This window comes from Psittacula echo, assembly GCF_963264785.1.
Source record: "Psittacula echo genome assembly, chromosome: 7".
Taxonomy (NCBI): domain Eukaryota; kingdom Metazoa; phylum Chordata; class Aves; order Psittaciformes; family Psittacidae; genus Psittacula; species Psittacula echo.
Window position 1 is genome coordinate 53789121 of NC_137740.1, and position 16232 is coordinate 53805352.

Genomic DNA, 16232 nt, shown 5'->3' on the forward strand with positions numbered 1-16232 from the left:
CAATTTTCAAAATAAGTCTTACCTCTTGTACCTCATCAAATGGGAGTTTATTCATATTTTGCTGGAACTGTTTCTAATAGCAATTCTTGGTCTTTTCATGTCAACAAATGACAACAGACCAATTTTCTAAACCACTCTTCTTCAGGTCTCCATGCACAGGATGATTCAGGGAGCAGCCTGGCTGACTGCTGGTTAGGGAAGAAATGTTTTAGTAAGCCATGAGTGGTTTATTCTAAAAATCAATGTGATCTGTCCATAGTTTTAACTATAGTATATAGGAGCTTATGGGGAGTTTTTCTTGGTTTATACAGTTTATCTGGATTGTTCTGTTTTGCTTTAAATAGGATCACTTTTAGTTTCTGCTAATTTTCTACTTTTTTGATTTAATAGGACAGATATTTGTATTTTTCCTTTTTCTGTCATTCACTTTTGTTTTTGTATCAGTTGTGAGGTCAGTTTCACTTTCCACAATTTAGTCATTCCTGCTCAGATCTGGTAACTATGATCTTGGGTTTAGTAGTTTTTAAGGTTAACATCTTGATGAAATTGTTTAAGGAGGAAGTATTGATCTGAAGACTTTCTGAAAAATTAAGCTGTTACTGCTATTACTGTTTCTGAGAATGAAAGAATAGAGAGATACGAGGTGAAGAAAACAAACCCTTAACTTTTGTTCAGCCATTTAACAGCAAGTCAGCTATAGAAATGATTGGGGGGGGGGAGAAGTATTTTGTGGAAGACCACAATGTTAGGAATGTAAAATATAGGAAAAATGGAAGTGGAAAACTGGTAGGAGATGGACTGAAGCATACGTAGTACTTGAACAGATCATAGAATCATAGAACAGTTAGGGTTGGAAAGGACCTTAAGATCATCTAGTTCCAACCCCCCTGCCATGGGCACGGACACCTCACACTAAACCATGCCACCCAAGGCTTCGTCCAACCTGGCCTTGAACACTGCCAGGGATGGAGCATTCACAACCTCCCTGGGCAACGCATTCCAGTGCCTCACCACCCTCTCAGTAAAGAATTTCTTCCTTATATCCAATCTAAACTCCTGTTTTAAGTTTGAACCCGTTACCCCTTGTCCTGTCACTACAGTCCCTAATGAAGAGTCCCTCCCCAGCATCCTCGTAGGCCCCCTTCAGATACTGGAAGGCTGCTAGGAGGTCTCCACGCAGCCTTCTCTTCTCCAGGCTGAGCAGCCCCAACTTTCTCAGCCTGTCTTCATACAGGAGGTGCTCCAGTCCCCTGATCATCCTTGTGGCCCTCCTCTGGGCTTGTTCCAACAGTTCCATGTCCTTTTTATGTTGAGGACACCAGAACTGCACACAATACTCCAAGTGAGGTCTCACGAGAGCAGAGTAGAGGGGCAGGATCACCTCCTTCAACCTGCTGGTCATGCTCCTTTTGATGCAGCCCAGGATACGGTTGGCTTTCTGGGTTACGAGCGCACACTGAAGCCGGCTCATGCTCATTTTCTCATTGACCAACACCCCCAAGTCCTTCTCTGCAGGGCTGCTCTGAATCTCTTCTCTGCCCAACCTGTAGCCGTGCCTGGGATTGCTCCGACCCAGGTGTAGGACCTTGCACTTGGCATGGTTAAACTTCATCAGGTTGGCATCAGCCCACCTCACAAGCATGTCGAGGTCCCTCTGGATGGCATCCCTTCCCTCCGGTGTATCAACCGAACCACACAGCTTGGTGTCATTGGCAAACTTGCTGAGGGCGCACTCAATCCCACTGTCCATGTCACCGACAAAGATGTTGGACAAGACCAGTTCCAACACCGATCCCTGAGGGATACTACTTGTTACCGATCTCCAACTGGACATTGAGCCATTGACCACAACTCTTTGTGTGCGGCAAAATTCATCACACAGAATAAAAAAGAAAATTCATTGACTGGCTTCTGAATAGATGTGGATTTGCATCCCAAATGTTAGTTTAAATATGCAAAGCATTTTACCACTTGGCATCTCGTCAAATAGTGTTTTCCTTAAATCTACATAGGTGATGTACCATAAATAAACTTTACCTGTGTCTATGAGAAGCAAGCAATAAGAAAAGACCAACACGTGTTCTTCTCGCTATAGTACATGTTCATCCTGCACTTCTGCAGTTTTCACAGGTGGTAGCTGTATGTTGGCCCGCTGCAGGCTCATCATTGAGAAGGCAGTTAATACTTGCTGTTAATACCTGTGAATGGAGGGTGATGAAGCAAGTAATGCTGCTGGCATTAATGTATCATGGATCATTTCAGTAGTGCATTATGGTTTTTATGAGAGCTACATCTGCTTCTTGCAGGATAAAAACTTGCTGGAATGCTAATGAGTTCTTTATGCTGAATGTCTGCTTAATCTCTCAGAGAGCACAGTGTGAAATAGGAAATTTGAAATGGCAGCTATATTACTTCACTTAAATTTCTGTTGTGTTTTAGTACTGGTGATTCTAAAGATTTTTTTTTTTTACTTTTTTTTAAATTTGTGGAAGTTTTAAGATTAATTTTCCTCTTTTTCTGTAAGATGATTGTGCAGCCTGTCTGTCTATCAGCTTAAGTGTAAATAGTCAGCATTTTGTGCTGAACTTTTCCCATCTGGTTTTTTTTTCACATCATATAACATGCTCCATTTCCCAGACTGAAGGTACCGGAGTAAATACCTTGTTGGCTGGGAAAGGCCTGGTATGTGTTAATTTGCATGATGAGGTTTGAGTCCCTAATAAGCAGGAGCAATGTACAAATTTATGTTCAGAACTTGGTAACAAGACACTCACTGATTTTGTGGTAATATTGTTTCAGCTTTGCTAAGAATAAAAGGATCACAAGTTACTACTTTGCTGTGAGCTGTCATTGAAGGCTATTGTGGCATTTAAGCACTTAAAAATTTCAGATCTCATTTCCAGTTGTGGGATGCTAGGAAAGAAGGCAGCACAACATTTGTTTTCAGTCTATGAATGACAGTTAAGTAAAAACTTGGAACTTGCTCTGAATTAAGATTTTTTTTTTTTTTTTTTAATGGCTTGGTGTATAGAATATGTGAAAAAATACAAGCTATTCTGACTTTGCTTTTTTTAAGGCAAAGGGGGATGTTTTTCTACTGTCTTCTTGTATCTGTAATCTTAACCTTATATATTTAGAATTAGTTTTCAGTTGGCTGGTGAGGTTTATTATGGGGATATTAGTTCTATTTTGCTGGCACTTCGTGTTCTCTTCGTTTCTTATTTCGTCATAGTGTGGGGCTGCCTTACTTAAGGATTTAAATAGACAGCTTACATAAACTATCTGCAGAAATATCCTTATAATAAAGATGCTTGTGGTTACTTCTGTTAGCTACACCCAGTTCTTTAACTTGTGCACCAGACAGTAATTATGTACATTATGTAGCAAGCTGATTTCTAGCTAAATACCAAGTTTCTTAGGAAAAGGATGGTTTATTCTGGAAAGATACTCTGTGATAGAGGCACTGAGAGGTCCACTTTTGCATCACTGAACACTGCTGTCAGTCTAATATAGGTATCTGATGCTTCTTTGGTTTACTCAGTGTAATGATGTGTGCTAACTTTTTGGTTTTGTCTACAGTAGTTTCTAAGACTGGAAGTCACTATGCGACCTGCATCATTACTAGATGTTCCAGCAATATATTTCTATTTACAAACCTATACTATACCTTTATTATGCCTAATAGGGCACCTTCACATTTATTAAAGCTAATAAAGTTAGCCTGGGACTATGACTGGATATACTAGCAATGAGGATGTATGTTGTTTGTCTTTACGTGTTGCATCATTCTCCTAAGTTTCTGGCATGCATCTCTTTCTGCTCTTAAGTATTCCATTTTAAGGGATGAATTTCCATTTCAATCTGAGTGCTGAGTGAAAATATGGAGTTTAGTGTGAGTAGAAATACCAGGTTCTGGCTAGCAATTTGAATGTTTCTTAATGGAAAGTGTTAATTTTCTTTAGTTTTTGCTATGGTATGCATTTCTCTTGTTGCATAGTGTTTATGCAAATTTTATCTGCTGCTTGGGTGTTTCTCATAAAAGGAAATGAAAATAACATGTGAGAATGCAGGCAAGCCGCTTTCTGACTCAGAGAATGATGATGCTTCTGCAATCAGTTGTCATGGTGGTTTGGAATAGGGTTTGGTTTTTTTTTTTAAGATCTGGAGGAAATAACTTGTGTTGTTAGGTCTCCTTGTATGTCAAGGTTGGTGATTGTGGGTAATACTGAAAAAAAATGCTAGGCAATGCTTGTTAAAGGAGGAGTTTGCACAACCTTCTAACAGCAGGAAGGGAGTTATGAACAAAAAGGGTATACAGAGTTTAAAAGGCTTGCCATGTTACAGATTTTTAGCATTACTTAAAGGCTGGTATGAAATGCTCCTAGACTTTAGTTTGCCTTTAATCCAATGTTGTATAAGCCAGGTTATCTAGTCTGCTGTGCCAAAGAGAGATGTGAGTGGAGGGAGAATGAAGAGGAGTTAACCTACATGAAAGGGCACAAGAGGAGGTGAACCTTCTCTCCCCTGTATCTAGAACCCCCCATCAACAGAATTCGTGTGGTTTAAGTAACCAAAGAACTAAAGGAAACCATGAACAGCCAGCATTTTTAAAAATAGCATGATAAGTATCTCCACTGTTACTGTGCCTGTCGTGATGCAGGACCATGGTTAGCAAATAGATAAAAAAAAGTTGGTCTTCCTTCCTTTGGTGTTGAATTCCAGTCCGTGCTTTCACTTTCAGCTGTGGATGCTGATCCTTACTTTGTTTTGACCAGAATGTGTTGCCACCTGTTGTTTCTGGTTTTCTAAAATCATCTCCCACTTTAGAAGGATTTCCTTGCTAGGACCTTTCAAAAACTTATTTTAAAAATATAAATAGAATTTGAGAAACTGTTATGGTTTATAATTACATATTGAAGCTTGTGAACTAGTTGTGGGTTTCTGTGCAGTATTTCTATTACTTTGATATAGTTGTTAGTATTTTCAATGCAATTCTTTTACAGTCCTACTTTGGGCTGTTCTGGGCGTACTTGTGCTCTTTTGTCACCGGGAGATTCTCCTGCAGTCATTTTGGTGACAAGTAAAGAAAATTGGGGGGTAAATTAAAACACTTGGACAAAAAGCCATTTCTTCTATTTGAGTAAATGTAGTGCTAGAAATGATATGGAGAGGGAAGTGAAGAATAGAATCAGTTGGATCACTTGGGACTTTGGGACAGATAATGATATATTTGCATCATTTTTCATTTAGCACTTAATTTATGAGGGGATGGATGTAACGAGTGTCAAAGTTCCTATTATTAGTATTTTTCTACTCTTTTACAACCTCTGTGCTTGTGTTGACTGTTTGGAAAGACTCCTGGTTATACTGAAGTAATTAAGTCTTGGGCATTAACTGGCCAAGAAGGGAGATGAAATAGTTTCATAGATAATGGAATCAACTTTTGATACCTCACTATAGTGATTGTGTTATTTTCATTCATAAAAGGTAGTTAGATGTGCACTGGTTTCGTATGTGAAAGCCAGTCCTGTCCACATGATTAGGGGAGAGGAGAGGGAACTTCATGTTTGTTTTTCTATTAGTATGCTATAAGTGAAATTCCAGACTTGCAGAGCAGTGGTTGGTAGGATTCCTACTTTGTTGAAAGAACATCACATGTGGCCCAAAGCCAGTACAGTACCCACCCCTACCCTTGTTTTAGAGTTGTCTGCAATATTCTGTAATGTGTCTTAGTTTCATACTGGCACATATTTGTAAGTCAGCATGGTAAGTATAATTGGGGTGGAGGAGGAAGCATCTGGATCAAGAACATTAGGTAGTGGTATTAATTTATTTGCAGCTTGTCTGATGAGACTGATAGCATAGATGTGTTAGGCTCAGTCTTTCCCATGCTGTATAGTGATTACAAGCTCTGCAGAATCTGCTTTATCAGACTTGCACCTAGGAGGAGTGTCTGAGGTGGTTGTTTACAAACCTCAGTTTTTCTGTTCTCTCCTTTGGATGCAACCTGTTAATGTCTAATGTGAGCTGCACTTGGATCGTATGTTGGAAAGTATGCTCATGTGCTGCTTGTATTGTATGCTGCTAAGCCAGTTCTTTAAAAGAAGTGGTTTCTTCTGTGATTCTGTGAAAAAGTGTTTATTCTGCTCCATATATAAATCCACGAGAACAAGGCAGTAATTCAGAGCAGGTATTGCTCCACGTCAGCACTGATTCTGAATAAAACCTCAAAATCACTTCATCAGTGAAAGTGGGTTCTGTGTGCTGTTGAAGCTCTTGCAAAAGTGGTGCGGAGAGGAGTTCAAAATTAAGCTTCCAACAGTAACTACACTGGTCTTAGTGCTGTGTTTCTGGTATCTGCAGGATCTACTCTCATGACTAGTCACTTGTACTGTTCTCAAGGTTTGGAAAATACAGTTTTTTCCCAGCGTGGCACAGAGTTACCTTAAGGTTTGTCCACAGAGAAATGCATCTAACTACAGAAATGCCAGTGATGATGCTGTTTACCCCAGATTTCCAAATATGGTAAATTATAAAAAACCTCTTTTTTTGGACAGCATTGAAGACTAAAATTATGGCTTGTCTAGTTCTGAGTGTTTCTGGTTGTACTCTTTGTGTTTATTTTGTTTCATATTTTGAAGGCCTGGAACCTTGCTAATCTCTATATTTCAGTAATAGATCTGTCAGTGTATTTTTGTTGCTGTTTAGCCTGTCTCTTTCTCCACTGGCATGCAAAGCTCTGTTTTGTTTTTACACAATCCTGTTTAAGCTTCTTTTTTCCTTTTTTTCCTCCCATGCTATAGCCTCTTCCTGAAAAAAAAGTGCAAACAGTTCCCCATTGGAAAATTTGCTTTAATCTTGAAGCAGTGAATCTCTGTAGCTATTTGGTTTCTTTAGAGGAAATACAATTAGTGCAATTGGCCTACCTTTGTGTGTGTTTTCCTCTAATAGCTTTTGAATCTGTCAGTCAGCGATGACTTTATTTGGCAGATGCTCCATTCCTATAGCTTTGTGTAAAATAGCAGATGGGTAGAGAAGGAATTACTTGGTTGTCTCCTGTAGGGACAGGCAGAAAAAATGAGCTGTTGGATACTCTTGTTTGTCAGCCCTCAAGTGACCAGTCAGCATGTGTCAGCCATGAAACTGTAGGTAAGCAAAGCAATACTTCTGATCATCTGACAAACTCCTAAAAGGAAGGTATGGACTGGGGGAAGGAGCCAGTGAAGCAGCAGAAATGTACTGTTTTAAGGAGGTGCAGGGGGAAAAAAAACCATCTCCCTCCCCAACTGTGTTGTGATTATTGGTTTTATGTACTGCTGATAAAGAGAAGTATTGGTTTTCTGTGGCTTGCCAATTCATTTTCACTTGTGTTGAAATACTGTATTCTATCAAAAGTTAATATGAAGGCATCTACCACAGATGTTCAACCTAAATAAGAATTGCAAACTGATTAAAGTGATTATTTACCATTGTGATAAAATCCTTTTTAGGTAGTCAAATCTTCCCTGAATGGGAAATGCCTTAGAACATGAAATGCTTGTCTGGCAGTTGTAAGATCTAGGACAAGTAGCTTGCAAAACAGGCTTCTGAGAAAGGAATTACAGCTCTTGTTTTATTGCTGTCAGGGCCTTGAAACACACTAATCAGAATTGACAATGAGGAACTCTTGGTTTCTTCTGTAATTTCAGTGAGAGTGAGGCTCATTCAGGTCTTAATATATGCATCATTGATTCAGGTCAGTAATGTTAAGGGAAGGCTGACTTGTACCTTCTTTGAGTATCAGCCATTGGGCATTGGTTCCCTTTCTGAGAACACTGATAATGATTTTATGAAAAATGCTGAAAAAGTGCAAGCATGATGGGGTTTCACTTCTTAAAGCATTCGTGCATGGGATTCCTTTCTGTAGGTAACATTAGTATTTTACCATGATTTTTTATTTCATTGTAAAATTTTTACAAAATAATAGATTTTAAGCATAATTTTAGAGAATCAAGTTAAAAATAGATTCATAGAATTTAGTGAGGAAATGTCTTAAAACCTCATGCAGTGCAAACCCCAAGCCTCTTTATCAATAAAGCTTCTAGAAAGAAATCTGTGGTTTAATTGAAAAGAATGAAAAGTGACTTTTTAAGAGTGGTAAGTATAGGGGTTTTTTAGATAAAGCATTGCATGGAGTCAGAGTTATCTTTTTCCTAATGGTTTGATTGAAGATACTTTAGCTGCTTATAGCCAGGATGGATATATATATGGCAATGGCTCACCATATTCTCCTAAAAAAGAGTTGATAAAGCACATGATTTGTCTATTGTAGGGTATAAGCTGGGTGTCACATTGGATTGCGTAACTTCAGCCTTGCTTTATTTGTTTTTGGGAGGTGGTGGTGTTGGTTTTGGTGTCATACTGGTGTGTAATTAGTAATACCAGTTTAATTTTCCACTTCTGAAGGAGGCCCAATTTTCTCTGTGTGCTTTTTTCCCCACTATTTTGAAATTACAATAAAGCTAGGACTATTGCAGCATTTGACAGCTGGAATAGTAAAATTGTGCATTTTCAGGTTGTATATACAACTTCAATTTTCTATTTTTTTTTGCTTCCCTGAAAGGCAGCTCTCTTGACATGGGTACAGGTTTCGTATTGCTTAGAGGTGTTAAGAGAGTAAATGTAAAGCAGCTGCTTTGTGTTAAAGCAGATTCTTTCCTAGTAATCAACAAGTGCTTTTTTTTTTTATGCTGCATGAAATTTTAATGAAAAATGGCAGTTCAGGAGAAAGCCCATTTCACTATTGTGCATGCCAATAGAGTAGAACTTCTGATTTTTTTGCTAATCCACTGGGCTTTTCTGCCAAAGTACTGTGTCCTCTGAGTCAGTTCCATATTGATAACCAGTTCAAGAAAAGCTTGGTTACAGAGAGAGTCTGTATACTTACTGTACATCAATTGCAAGATCTAGGTGCTTAGTTTGCTATAAGATAATCCTCCCAAGGCCAGTTTACACCTGATAGATGGTATCTGTGGAATTGTTCATCGATTTCCACCTCTGAGTTTTGAATCCACCACTCTCATTAATATGTTTTAAGTTTGCTTACTGATTACCTGTTGGGTGAAGTCATAATTTGACATCCTAATGAGTTACAGGGGAAGGAAGTGAAATAGGAAGACCAGACCCAATAATTTTTGTTGGATCTGTGATCATGATGCGTTGGCCAACTTTGGTGTGTCTGTATCACCTTTCCGAGACCAGGAATGTGCCATAGGGCCAGCAAGAAGGGAGCAGTGGTTCCAGCTGGTGGGAGATGGTGGCATCAGTTAGAGGATGAGTACGATGACAGAAGCCTCGCTCAGGTAAATGGGGTTATAAACTGCTGTTGTGAAATGTTCTGCAAAAAATAACTGCAGGCATTCTGATGTATTTTTAAGTAGAACTTTTTTTTTTTTATTAAATTAGGCTTTTTATTTTTAAAAAAAGCTTCTTAAAATTAATCAGTTAATAGCAATTACAGGATAAATACACAAATTACCATGGTAATTTGTTTCATGATCCGTGGCAATTGCCAAAGTACACACTTTTTAGTTTGTGGCATGTGGTAATTTGCATGAGAGCATCTGTGTGGAAGAGAAATTTGAATTCCTTGCATTTGGTGAGCAGCAGGAGTGCTGGTGAGTGACTGCTGTCGATGGGGTGGCTCTGAGCTCCCTGCTTGTGTGAGTTATCTAATTTGATGTTTGGACAAGCTTCCGGAGAGTAAATACCTCTAACACAGTCCTCCCATTGTGTAGGCTGCAGTGGGATTGTAAACTGCATGTGTCACACTTTGTAATTGCAAAAATATACCCACACCCACTTGTTGATGCCCTTCCATGCTCATCATCTGAATTATGTAGCAAAGTAGTTGTTTAACAGGGAGAATGTGGATGGCCTGTTTGAGAGGTGCTGTCAAGGTAGAGCATGATGGGAAGCATGAGTCTTCACTGCTGGTACTTGATAAAACTCATGAGAGGAATGGCATGGCTTACATTGATGAGTAAAAATAGAGGGTTGTTTTCTTCTGGTGACAGCTTTAAATCTGAGCTCTGTTCTTTTGAGATTTTGGAGTCTCTGGATGAAACATGCATATGTGAATTACTCAACTATAGGTTTATTTACAAGGGAAGGTAATATTAGTACTGAGCAATGAATATGTCATCTCCTGTACTAAAAATATCCTTAAAAGTGGGTAAACTTTTGAACACAGAGTTTCTTCTCTGTTTATCTTTTCCCTGACAGCCTAAACATGTCTGATGTTTAATTACTGGCTGCTGCAGTCCTTTGGAGCAGACTCTGGAGCTCATATGACAATGCTGCAGCAACTTGGAAAGTGAAGCCAGTGTAAAAAAATCCAAACAAATAAAAAAAAACCCCAAACCTCCCCCTCTATTTTTGGGAGTGGGGAGGGGAAAGGGGAATGGAGCTTAAACCTATCCTTACTTCTGTGCATGTGATGTTCTAGGTGGGATGATCTCCAGAATGGCTGATCTCCATATGGGATGATGCCAGCCAGTTCTGACTACTGTGGAAGTTCAGCTAGCTATCAGGGCTTAAGCAGTACTGTTTATGTGTAAAGCAGTTTGTGATGTATTTTGTTATGCCTTTCATTCTGTAGCTTTTGTTCTTTAAACTTCTTGCTTGGAATGTCATGAGGCCAAAGAATACTAACAAGGGTAAATTACTCAAAGTTTCCAACTGAAGAGAAAGCGTTGTTTTTGTTAAACCCTTTTTGCTTTCTTGCTTGCCTACAGGAATTGATATATGTATGTAGAAGGCTTTGGCTCTGGCTTTAAGTTCTTGATTGACACTTCCTGCTTGGTAGGAGTAGTGTTATGCTTTTACATCAGCTGCAAATGATAATGAGTTATTAACTGACTATGAGACTTCAAGCCAAGCATCTTGTGTTCCCTTTGCAGAAACACAGCTGAATGGAGCTTAAAGGGCCACAGATGAAAGAACTTGAACACGTTCCTGAAGGTTTAAGATGTGTCTGACAGTGACCTCATTACCTTACTAATAAAGAAGAGGTTTTCAGCAGGAGCTTAGGATATCTTTACTCCAACTTCTTAATGTACTAACTGGAATGGTGTTCTGACAGCAATTCTCCATAGTAAAGTACTTACCCTATTACAGAACACTAATATTTTCTCTACTGATAATGCAACTCAATGGAGGAAAGTAATGTTTTGATAAGCATGGGTGAAGATCGTTCCTTTCATGTTCGTTACAGGTAAGACTTAATTTTAGTACGGATGAGTAAGTATAGTTAAAAATGGAAAACTAAACAACTTGCAACGAATAGTTTGGTGTTTCTGTTACTAATGTTATTGAAACTGAAAGCTAGAATAACTTTTTCTTTTGTTTTTCTTGGATTTTTGAACTATGAAAATTCAGTTTTGTAATATAATAGATTATATTAGCATAATTACATGGTTGTATAGTGTTGAAACTGTTGTGTGGTTTCAAAATAACACCATTGTCTGTATTTCTTTCTATTTCTGATGGAATGATATGAGGTATGATTCCTGCATGGTAATAGCAGCTCTCTCTCCTTTTAGCTTCTGGGCTGCATTTGCCAATTGTTGAGTTTTGTGTGCTCAAGTTCTCTTCGCTTGTCCCATTATTGCTTCTGTGAACAATGAATTTTTAGGTGCACTGTCAGCTACAGCAGTGTTCTTGCTTAAGATGAAGAAATGAGATTGATAGATAGAAGCTTATTTGATATCTTGGTCTAAAAAACTACTGTTGCTGCAAGTCAAGAGGGTATGTGATTTCTCTTCTGAGAGCTTTTGCCATTTTTTGTCTGGAATCCCATTTTACGGATGTGGGAGGACATGTTAGCACTTCAGACTTGCTCTAATGAACCTGAACAAGAGAAGCATTGTGTAGTGCATGGTATTTGGATGGCTGGTGTTTGGAATGGTAAATCTTGCAGCTCATTCAATAGGAAGGGACACTGGGACACTGGCATTATTGTTCTAAGAACAATATAAAGTGTGATTCTTCTTGTGTGTTCCCCTCTATTCTGGTCATCCTGGCTTTGGAGGCCTTGTCCTTGCTAGCTAACAGGAACTAAGCACTATCCTTATTTGAAAGACAGTACATGTGACAGCTTAAAATTAATTCTGAAAACATTTTGTCAGTGTTAGATTGATGTTAGACTGGTCCTCTAATCTGCTGAGCAGAAGTACAGTTCTGGTGAGCAGTGCAGTCAGCAGGAGGAGTTTTTTCATGGTCAGGAAGGATATTAGCAATTAAACTCTGCTCTCTTTATTTTGCTGAAATCTTTATAAGGTGGCTTTGAGAGCAGAAATCCCAAAGTGTGTGAGCATGTTATTTTCTCTGTTCTCAGTGTATCTTGAATGTATCAACGTCCCAGTGTTCCTGTACCATGTTTATCTTTTTATCAGCTGTTGCTGATGCTCTTGGTCATCCCAGGCAACTACAGAAGATCCTTGCTCACCCTTTAATAAAAGCAGAAGCTGTTCAGGGTACTATTATAGAAATAAATGGCGGAAGAAAGCGGCACAACCAATTGTCTGGTTTAAACTGACAAGCCAAAAATAACTGCAGAAAAATTGGCAAGCACAGTCAGGGCAAAATGTCTTAATGCTTTGTCCTCTGTTTCAGTACAGGCTTGAATGATACTGATTAACAGTATCATTAAATGGCCTTATTAAACCTTTACTTAAGAACTGTGATTGGATGAATATTTAAAAAACATGGAGGCATAATCCTTTTAATTTTTTTAGAAATGCAAAACTTTTCTAAAACTTAGAGAAGCTGCAAATCCATTCAGTATATTGAACTGGAATTTTATGATGATTTAATTTAGTTGCTATAATTTGGAAAGATTGTACTTAGTTGTAGTTTAAAATTTAATGCAGGAAAGAATAGGCATAAATTAGTGGGGGGAGGGGGGATATTACTTATGCATTTGTAATTTTTTTTTTTTACCTACTGGTCATGTCCCAGGCTCGTTTGCGTTTGAGTGCTTTTCCCTTCTTTCTGGTATTCCAATAGAACTGACTTTAAAAAGAAGTTGGTGGCCCACTCCTAAGAAGAGGCTTTATTATGGATCTGTTTCATACTGTGCAAGCTGTTTCTCCCCACTGTAGTTGACCACTATCTTTTTAGCAGCCATAAAAATGCGCATGCTGGTGGGGGGAAGCTGGGTTTTTTTATGTTGTTTAGTGACTGAAAATGCTTAAGTTAAAAAGTGGGGCTACTAAGTCATCTATAGAGTAACTGTAGAACTTGCTTGTCTTGGCCTGTTAAATGCATACACGAGAAACTTGTATCTATTTTTATCTTGACTGGAGGAAAAAAAAGAGCCTGATTCAGCTGTGTGGTTTCTCTGTTGTATGCATGTGATGCTTGTGTGTTGTTTTGTTTCTAAGTCTCCCGTCAAACCTGGTTTGATTAAAGACAGTGTTGCAGTGGAGATATAGTTAAGGTGTTCATAGGGATCAGTGTGGTATGCTTCTGAGATATGTTACAGAAACCAGGACTAAGGGTAGGAGTTGGGAATAGCATAGGGTCTTTGTGTGGCATCAAGAAATTTATCCATTTGCATTGGAGAGATGCAATAGTATTTTCTTGTTTAGTCTCTATGTATGTTACATGTATCATAGGCAGGGGGAAGAATAGAGAAAAGGGAGCCAGGTGAGATGAAAAGCTTAGAGGGACAGATAAGGATGAGGTAGTTTTACAAATGAGAAATTATTCAGGAGATGCCAACCTTTCAGAGAACAGGTCCAGGCAACTACAAACAGAATAACAAAAGGAAGCCCTGTGTGAGTATTTCCACCATAATATCTGGAAGAACATTACCCAGTTTAGCAGGAACAGAATTTCATTACAAGTGCACAGATGAATGGGCCTTGTTCTCTTCTCATCTCTGCAGATTCAATGTATCTTTTGTTTAGCCACTGGATGTTGAATAAATAAGTAATTCAATTCAGCTCTGGGAACAGAGGGAGTAATTTCATATTCTCCTTGTAACTATTTAATCACTTCCTAAAATATTGATCACCTAGCACAGTCCAGTCTGTCAGTGTGCTGTTTAACTATTAGTAGGGGTAGTTGAAATGTTCCAAAGAGGTGATGGTTTTAAGACTGGAGAAGACATAACTGAATCTTAGGGAGGAGAAAAAAAAAAAAAAAAAAAAAAAAGGTTAATTTTCATAACAGAAATAACTTCATAAATAATGAAGGAAAAAAAAACCCCAAAACCTAAACCTCTTTTGAGTCTGGTTTTGGTACTTGATGGATAAGCCTGCAAAATTTTAAAATATCTGAGTCATTTCACAGCTCTTCCGTAATGTGAATAAAATACAAATATTGGATACATGCAACTGGAAATAAATACCTTGTTTTCTTCATTATTGTTTTATGGCTTATTTAGACTTTGAAATTGTAGAAGGTCAGTAAGAATGGATCCAAATGGAATCATAGCTTTAACTAGCTGTACGTATTCTGGCAACCTATTAACACAACCTTCCTAGAGTTGCACTCGAGTAGTGTTAGATAGTGGGATTGTTTTACGCCAACAGTTTCTAATTCCCGTTCTTATTTACTTCCTGTAGTTCTGGTTTAATTAAAGGCTCATAATTTTCATCAGCCTGGGTATAAGCCTTCGTAGATATTTATGTTCTGTATGAGAAGTCAAATCTTTGATTTTTTTTTTAAGTTATATTATTTCTAGGTTTGCAAAGTCAAATACTGTTTCACGTTCCTTGATGAGAGGGTAATGCTGCCATGGCATTTGTCAGTCAGTCTTTGGTGTAGTGTGAGATTAGTAGAATGCAGTATATTGGGAAAATAACCAGGCCATAGCATTCTCTGATACTGTCTTTGTACCTTTTGAAACTGTGCCTTTTTTTCATTGATAGGTGGCAGATGTATTACAGTTGCAAATCCAAGCATGATTTTTTTCTTAATGGGACAAACTTACTTACAGAACCAGAGTCCAGTATAACATTTTGACTATTATGTCATGTACAGATTTTGCTGAAAGCTCTACTCTTTTTAGCTGTTCAAGCTAAAAATCTAAAGAAATGAATGTGATTGTGTAATGGTCTAAATCCTTCACGCTAAGGAGTACCATATTTTCTAGCCATCACTTTAATTGGACATGTCAGTTAACATGAGGTGCCCGGAGAGAACCTCTTTGGATAGGATTAAGATTACCCAATGAAGTGTTTTAAGTCTTAAACCTTCAGTTGCTGATGGTGTAATCATTTCTGCCTTGTACTTAACTGTACCTAATCATTTCTGCCTTTTTCTGTCTGACGTTCAGCACATGCACAGTGTAACAAAACCAGGTTGTGCATTCTAGCAAACAGGAATGCTTTCACTTCTCTGAGAAGAGCTTCCAAACCTAAAAATACTGCGTGTGTTATGGATATCCAACATGAGAAGTTGGGCCTGGGAAGAACTTCATGCCTGACTTATCAGTTGCTGTCTGCATCTTCAACAGCTACCATGTGGTTTTAGTTAAAAAAGTTAAATATGTCTGCCATCTCGTTGTGCTTAAATTGTGGAATGTCGAAGACCAGCAGGTATGGTACGATTTTGTGTTGGTAACTTACTTTACTTATGATCCAGAATCTTCTAGTTCTCTTGAAAGTCATTGGATATTTCCAAAATATTTCCTTCTCATTCAGATTAGACTGTCGTATAACCTAGTTTTTTCCAAATTAGAAAAATAATGAAATGTCAACAGTGCAAGTAGGTTAAATATCTATCACTGTGTCTTGTCAAAACAGCTCTTTTCTGTGTTGCCATTAAAAAAGCTTTTGGAAAAGTCAACATTTTATTGTTGCTACTACTGATCTGTGTGTACAAAGGGAAACAGTCTTAGGAATAGAATGTTAAAGTTTTATTCTTACAAACAGGTAAATATCAAATCATGGCATAACAAGGAAATCTTTAACTACATCAAATGTTCTGGTTTGGAGTGCAAGCCTTGATACGTACTGTATAAACCACTTGAAAGAAAGAAATAAAATTCAAAACTATGGACAGATTTACAAAGTTGATGTCCCCTTTTTGGCAGTATTAGGACACCCTTTTTGAACAGAAGGGCTTTGACTGAATTTCCTTTTTTAAAACGTTGTGAAAGTAGAAGGATGACAGTTTTGTGAGCTTTTTAAAATGCACATATCTTGAAAATACACTTTAGGATGAAGATCTGAAGTAGTCTT